Raw genomic sequence first — 7,804 nt, 5'->3', positions numbered from 1 at the left:
GGATAGCAAGGAGCCTCATTTCATACAGGGATATAATATTTCTCAGTATATTCTGGACTACATTGGGGGAGAATATGGACACAAAGTTGAAGAGATATACAACATACCATCCACAGATAAATGGGTAGATAGAAGTAGTCAATAAGACTTTTGTGCAGCTTCTAAGGGGATACAACCAGAAGCATCCAAAGGCCTGGGATGAAATCTTGGTATATAAGCAAAATTATTACAACATAGCAGTCCACGCTTCTATAGGAAAGTCCCCATTGAAACTTGGTTTTGGATATTTTGCACCTTCACCTTTGGATATCTCATATGGGCAGCAAGGAGGAGTGAGGGAAGTTCTTACAAGAAATTCTTTGAGGGATGAAAAGATTATACAAAAGATCAGGCAGATCCATATATAGGTACAAGAAACATTGCAGAAGTTTGGGAAGAAGTATAAATCCAAGCATGATCAGCACCGAAAGGAGAAATCTTTCAAGGTGTGAGACAAAGTATGGCTATAATTGAACAAGGAGAGGTTGCAAGGTCCTAGTAAAAAAATCAAGGCTCTGAGGTATGCTCCCTTTGAGATACTGGAAAAGGTGGGTGATAATTCCTATCGACTCAGTTTACCACCATAGATGTGCATTTACTCAGTTGTGAATGTAGATAATTTGAAACTCTATGATCCTTCCATGCTAGATCAGGAAGATGAACAATTCCTACCTTCTGTGGAGAATTTGGAACTAGATGTTGAGGCATAGTTGATAGAAGATACAATTTTGCATAAGAGATCTAGAACTACAAGACAGGGAAAACATGACCTTTGGTAGATTGGGTTGAAGGGACAACTTTCAGGCAAAACTAAATGGTACACCAGAGAGAAGGTGGAGGAAAAGTTCCCTCACCTCATTCAGTAGAAGCTTTTGGGGTCCAAAAGCCTCCCAAAATGGGGGGGTGTGATCTAGATTGAATCATCATATTGGTTGTCATCCATCTTGATGCATATAGAGTGGAAAAAGTGGAGGAATCATCTCACAAGCCCATTTTTACTAGTGAGACCCAGTTCAGCACCTTTTCGTGCTATTCCACAAACATATATATCTCCAATAGTGCAAGAAGTGCGTAAATAGGAGTCTGTATGAAAAAGTTATGCTACTCAGAAGTTTATCTTCATGTTTTCACCACCATGGTTTGAGAGGATGTTGCATTAGCCCCCATTATTCATGGAAAAATGGATTAGCCACGTGATTGTGGTGTAAAAGACTCTAGAAGAGTCTATATTCTAACTCTAGTTAAGAGTTGATGTAGTAAAACTTAACCACTAGTAGGCTTTCAGGTTGTGTTACAATCGGGCCACTAAGAGGAAGGGGCATTCCTTTCTTTAAATTGCATTTGTTCCATAACTGAGAAAAATAGCCAAGAGGGATAAGAGGTAGAGCACACAGAGGATTTTTGCATTACAATAGCCCATGGGCCACATGCCATACTTATTTGTACCTACATCCATATTTCTAGACAAAGAAAGAGAGCAGAGCGACCTCACCTTGCAGTTGTGTTTTCTCACGAAAGGGTTTCCCAAAGCATATCTTGTGTCTTATGCATGTGTGTGAGATTTTATTTTGTCATTCTCTATTTTCTTAATCATTTCCATTTGCATGCATGCACTAATTACAATACAATTTACAAATCTAGAAATTTAATAAAATTGTAATAGTGTAGAATTTCATATTTTTAATATAATATTATCAGATTTATTGTGACGAACAATCCAGTGGAATATCCAAGATAGTTTATAGATCAATTAATAGCCTCGACCTACTACTAAAGTTGCTTCTTTTTCACACACAGTTGTTCGCACTCTTCTGTGACTCTAAGGAGTTGTTGTTACTATTGCTCATGCATAAGAGAGAGGTCATTGTACCTTGAATCTACGAGTACCAAGTGATCCTCCAGCTATACCAATGAATCTCTAATAATCTAGAAGAATTGATGAGAAGACCAATGTTGAAGGTCTTCCATGGATAAGGTATCAATTGGTGGTACCCTGGACTGCAGAGGCTACCCACTTGCGACAGAATTTTCAGATTGAGCCTATGGTGATATCTTTGGCACTTCTACTTGTTTTTTATTCAAGTCCTCATGGACTTTCGCAAGAACTTGATTAGGTAGCAAAGGAACAATATCCAAGGTTTGAGCACAAAAGTGAAAAACTTATTTATAATGACTAGGGTCTCGAACAAAATAAAAAATCTTGTTAGCAAAAATGCTTTTGCTTTCTCTTGGTTGTGAAATTAAAGTATGTTGAGCTTGTTGCAAAATTATTTTCTATGGCATGTGATTTGTTCCTTGTATATCCTTTAAATCTGAAGCCAATTTGATATCACATGAGATTTCAAGATCATATGGGGTTGATGTAATCTGCTCCGGAACAGAATGGTGAGATAAGACATCAAAAATAGTTTCAGAGGGGATAAGGGCTTGTTGTGAAGATACATGACTATGAAAAGTAGATGTAGGAAACATAGCAATGGTGTGTTATTCAACAATATGTGTCAATTGAATGGGCTCTACCAGATCATCACCAAGAATGTGCACAATAATGGAAGGATCTAGAATTGGTGGATGGTGCTTTGAAATTATGGTTATGAGTGGCTCTAAAGCTAGAGACAAGGAAGGAAGTACACTTGAAATATCAAAAGGTGGAGAAACAACAAGACCGACTATAGAGATAGTAGAAGATGAAGAAGATAAAGGGGCCATTGAATCCAAGTAGAGGGCCCTAGGCTTAAACATTTTTCCTTGAAAAAGAATAGCATATGGAAGAGAAGAAGTCGTGATAGGGGTACATACCAGAGACTCAAAGCTAGAGAGAGTATTGTTAATAGAATATAAACAAGTATGGAGCCACTTGACTAAGGGCTAGAAATCGAAACCAATTACCACTGAGCATTTTTTAGATGATGATGATGCAACATCAGAAGACAAGTATCATGGAATTAAATCCTAAATGGAATATGCAACACCTGCAAGAGTTTCCATGTGTCAAATTCCTGGCCACGACATAAATTCTTTGTGAAAGGATTCCTCTGTCATATAAATTGGTAGTGTCTGCATATAGAATGTGTGTTTGTCAATGACCTTTAGGGGAATGTACGAAAGATTATGGTCAATGTCGAACTACATCTTATAAGAATGCTTTTCCAAGATATATTGGGGGATCTATATAGTCTGAGTAGCATCAATCAATTTGTTGTACCAAGCTCCGAAAGTAGTTTCATTCAAAGAAATATTTGTAGAATCAACATGAGATTTCCATGGATCAAAAGAAAGGGCTACAATCTCACCATCTAGAATCTTAGCTAAAACACGACCTCCAGGTGTGCACCACTTCATCATGGCGATAGCCACAACCAAATACCCATAAATGAAATAGCCATCTCACTTGTACACCTATTTGCATGCAAAGAAGAGTTCGTCTAGTAAAAACTTTCACCAATTTATGCACTCGCCCTAGACACAAAATTTACTTACAGAGATGGTGTGAAGGGTGCATTCACCCTTGGTATAATGTCAAGTGACTTTATCTATGATAAGGAAACATGCAAACTTTATTTTCTCATTATTGATGAGCTCAATTACAACTCCATGACCCTTATATTTGGTACCATATTTTTCATACAAGTTTGTAGTCCTTATCTTCTTACCTTGTTTGGAAGTTCCTTGGAAGATTGTTGAGACATCTTCCCCATTCATCGATATACTAGTGAGATGATGAATTTCATGTACATGTATGGGGTACTCTTTTTCCAACCATATAGAACCATTATGGATTCAGCTAATGAGGAACTTTGGGCATCTTGCGACTTCGCTAGTGATCCCAAATACTGTCAAGTCTCGCGACTTAATAATGGTATACCTATGTAGCAGTTGAAAATATGGTTTTATCTATGCAACAACTTCACCAGATGGGGTTGAGGCTAAATCCATGTAAAACTCCATCCTAAGAGCTAGAAACAAGGTAGGGTCAGATAAATCATTGTCGACCAGTGTGGATTTCTCATATTTCCCTAGGAATTCATCTAAGGGCTTGATTCGAGGATTGGAAAAATCAAAAGGAACAACTTACTTGGTGGATCGACCCATAGTGAAATACCTACGACTATAGACTAGATGAACATGAGGACATTGGTGGAAGTTGGAGATAGAGGGCTTAGATTTAGAAGCCAGAGAGAAAGACTTAAGTTAGTATGCAAAGACAAGTGAATGATATCACTTCAACTCCCCACTCTTATAGAAAAGTTCCTATACTGTGATAATGAATTGAATTGTTGGACATTAAATGAATAAGGATGCCAGAATTAGACTTTGATTCAGGAATTTATGATAAATGAGACACAAATCCCTAATACATAATACAAATAAGAAAAAAGGACCTGACACGACAACTATTTAGAAGCAAAAGGACAGCTGGAAAAATAAAACTTAAAGGCCAAGTTATCAAATTCGATGGTTACAGTTAAAATGCTCATTAAGTTGAAAAGGCACACATTAAATGACTCAATTAACAACAAAATATATAACTTGTACCTCCCTGACCATAATCGATTATGGTATATCACAACAAGAAAATAAGATATATTGACACAACAAAAGTAAACAATTGAAACTAAAAGGACAAATTGACTCTATCTTAAGACCTAATCTACGCTCTCAAACATAGAGCAATTAAAATCATATAAATATAATGACCATAGCAGGGATTCATGCGAGCACCATTAACCCAACTAGGCATGAAAATTCCATCAAGTTGTGTCAGCTTAACAACTCTTGACTCCTTTATCTTCGTGAATACAAAAGGTCCCAACCAATGCATATGAAGCTTCCTAAGATGTTTCAAATATTTTCTATTGTAGAGCAAAACCTAATCTCCAACTAAAGAGGATTTGTTTTTAATATGACGATCATGCCAAGCCTTTTGCCTTTGCTTCTCCACACTCTGATGGAAATATGCTAAAAAATGATGCTCATTGAGTTCCCATAATTATTTAAGATGCTTTGTAACTGACTCATATTCATACATCTTAGTGGCTTGTGTAATATATAGATTAGGGACAACAGACTCAGCAAGAATCACAACTTCTCTACCATTGTAATGACCCCAATCATCTTGCCAAGTATGTAAATATTGTGTTGACAACCCAGATCATGGTACATTCATGTATATAACGTAAATATTGTCCTAGCCACCTTGCATTTGTATGGTTATTGTAAATACTTCTTAGTCATATTTGTATACATGTTGAAGATAACAATTATACATATGCTTGGTGCGGTCGCCTTACAAAGGAGTGTGTACTATGGACAACTTAGAAGGTAAACCTTAACTTGTCATGCATAATTATGTATTGGTGGAAAAAGATAATTTCCTGTGAACTTCTAAAATGGGTGGAGGACTTGTGTGTGGATATAAAGGCCAAGGTTTCAAGGATTACAGGGGAAAGGGAAGAATAAATACCCCCATTAATAAATCCAAGAGACCAATTAAGAAATCAACAAATATTTTCCTTTTATATTGTGCACATTAAGTAAATATGGAACAAATATTTCCTTTTTTAATTTGTGAAAATTAAGTAAATGTGTTAAGCATATATTTCAAGAATCATTACAATTTTTTATTATGCATGTTATATGAGGTATTAGCACAACATCGAGAAGTAATATACACTCACAAGCATTGGTGATCATATAAAAAATATTTATGCAGTTAGGAATCCTTCAAGCATACATGTAGATATTTGCAGGAGCATCATCACATGGTGGAGAATAACTTTCTTCATACTCTGTTGATTCTAGAACAAGCCATGGAAAGATGGCTGATGGCAGGCAAGGAGAGAAAGAGGGTTCAAATGTCAAGAAATTGATTGTCTTGCAAAAACCAATCAATAGTGACAGGGCTAGGAGGGACAGAGGGACACCTCTGGTTGGTACAGAGGGGTTGGGTCCTAACAAACCAGAGTTAGTGTGTGAATAGTAGAAAAAGAGGGAATTCGACTAGGGAAGGGCACGAAGACACAGAGAGTTGAAGGAGATAGTGGAAATAGAGAGAAGGCACTTGAGGAGCAGAACTAGGGAATCGAGAGGGCATATTGACAACAAGAGGTCAAATGCAAAGATTTTGGAATCGAACGCATTGTAACATGGAGAAGGAAGGGTGAATTGGCTTCACCTCGAGGGCCATCGTGTTGGAGGTTAGTCATCACACATTGCCTTTAATTTCTATAAAATTTATTTACTCTCTTTGTGTTTGCACCCATCGTAGACATTAGTTATAGTGTGCATTATAGTAGTCGAGGTGTTCTTAGGGTAAGCTAAATAGAGGCTTATACCCTTATGGACGTCCAATATGATATGATTCTAAATCATCTTGTTGCTACTTGAATCGCTCTTCCTACTTCTTACAATGTACATACGAAATAGAGCGTGTATTCTAGTATAATAAATAGCGCTACCAGGGCACTAATTGAGGTTGTGTAGAACCTCTATCGACTACCTTGCAAGAGGTTATGCCCTTAACCCCATTATTGGAGGATAGTCAAATTAATAAGTGCACAACCTCTATGTTGATTTTGGTCTATGTGTACCCAAATAAATTATTATTGTTGAGTTTCTTTGTTTAATTTGTGCCTAAAGAGACTGTTGCATTCTATGGAGGCATTAACTAGATATATAACTGCAGGCTTAGGATAACCTCATAACCTACTCGTTGTTTCCAGTAAAAGTTGAGATGTTAGGTTGTTGCTTTATGTGACTAACAAAGTACTTACAAAGTTTGAATAATGCATTTTCACTTATTTTCCACCTATTCTAGTGAATGTTTATGGATGTATTTGCATCTCCTATTCTGATGTTTTACTCTCTAAATTTGGTTTATTTACGAAGCTTATGATCAGGGCGATCATTCGTTCATATAAAAGATGTTATCTTGCCTGAGATTATCTCTAGGGATCCTGAACTAATTAAGGGTGGAGGTTCTTACCTCTAGAGTCCCTCACTGGATAATGGGTGGGTGCCTTTAACTGCCCTGAAATAGCCTTCTTTGATGAGTACTCATATCTCAGTAGACTCTGGATTCCCTGTGTAGGGTGGAGTTACTATTACAGCAACCTAAGGGTGGAGGGACTTACCTCTGGATCCCCTTATTGGTTGATGGGTGGAGGATGTTTACCTCTGGAATCCCAATACTATTTGATAATTGATTGCCTTCATGCAAGGTGGAGGTGGGATAGACCTCTGGAACCCCTAGAATGGTCATTGGGGCAAGCTTCACAATTTATGGGGATAATAGTTGCATGGTTGGAAGTCCCTTAGTGGTTGGGACGAAAACTATTAACCTTTCCCCAATTCCCACGAAAAAGTTGAGTGCTTGATTAACCGAGATGCCCAAATATGTCTATGCATGGTTACAAGGTTACAAGTTCTGTGTTTGTAGGTTCTAATTTGTATGGGGGACTAATGGATATAAATTTGTAAACATTGATGTGACTCGTAATTTAAAAAATTGTGTTGTTGTTAATGCGCTCCTAAGCCAAATATACAAACCTCCTGGATGGTATTACTCTTAAGTAATACCAATATAAGGCAAGTTATGTTGTTGAGGGTACCTTGAAGAAGGGAAGTATTAGGTTGTCTAAAAGCTGGGCCACTAGGTATAACAATAATTGTCTGATATTTTAAAGGCCTCATACATAACATTTGCATGGTGTCCACTTGTTGCATTAAATGGATCATTGGCATGATATTTTGGGGTTCGATGGCA

This window comes from Pinus tabuliformis, chromosome 4_1 (assembly GCF_031772625.1).
Source record: "Pinus tabuliformis cultivar Carrire ecotype Pingquan chromosome 4_1, CPIR1, whole genome shotgun sequence".
Lineage (NCBI taxonomy): Eukaryota > Viridiplantae > Streptophyta > Pinopsida > Pinales > Pinaceae > Pinus > Pinus tabuliformis.
Note: the sequence above shows the minus strand (reverse complement) of the source record.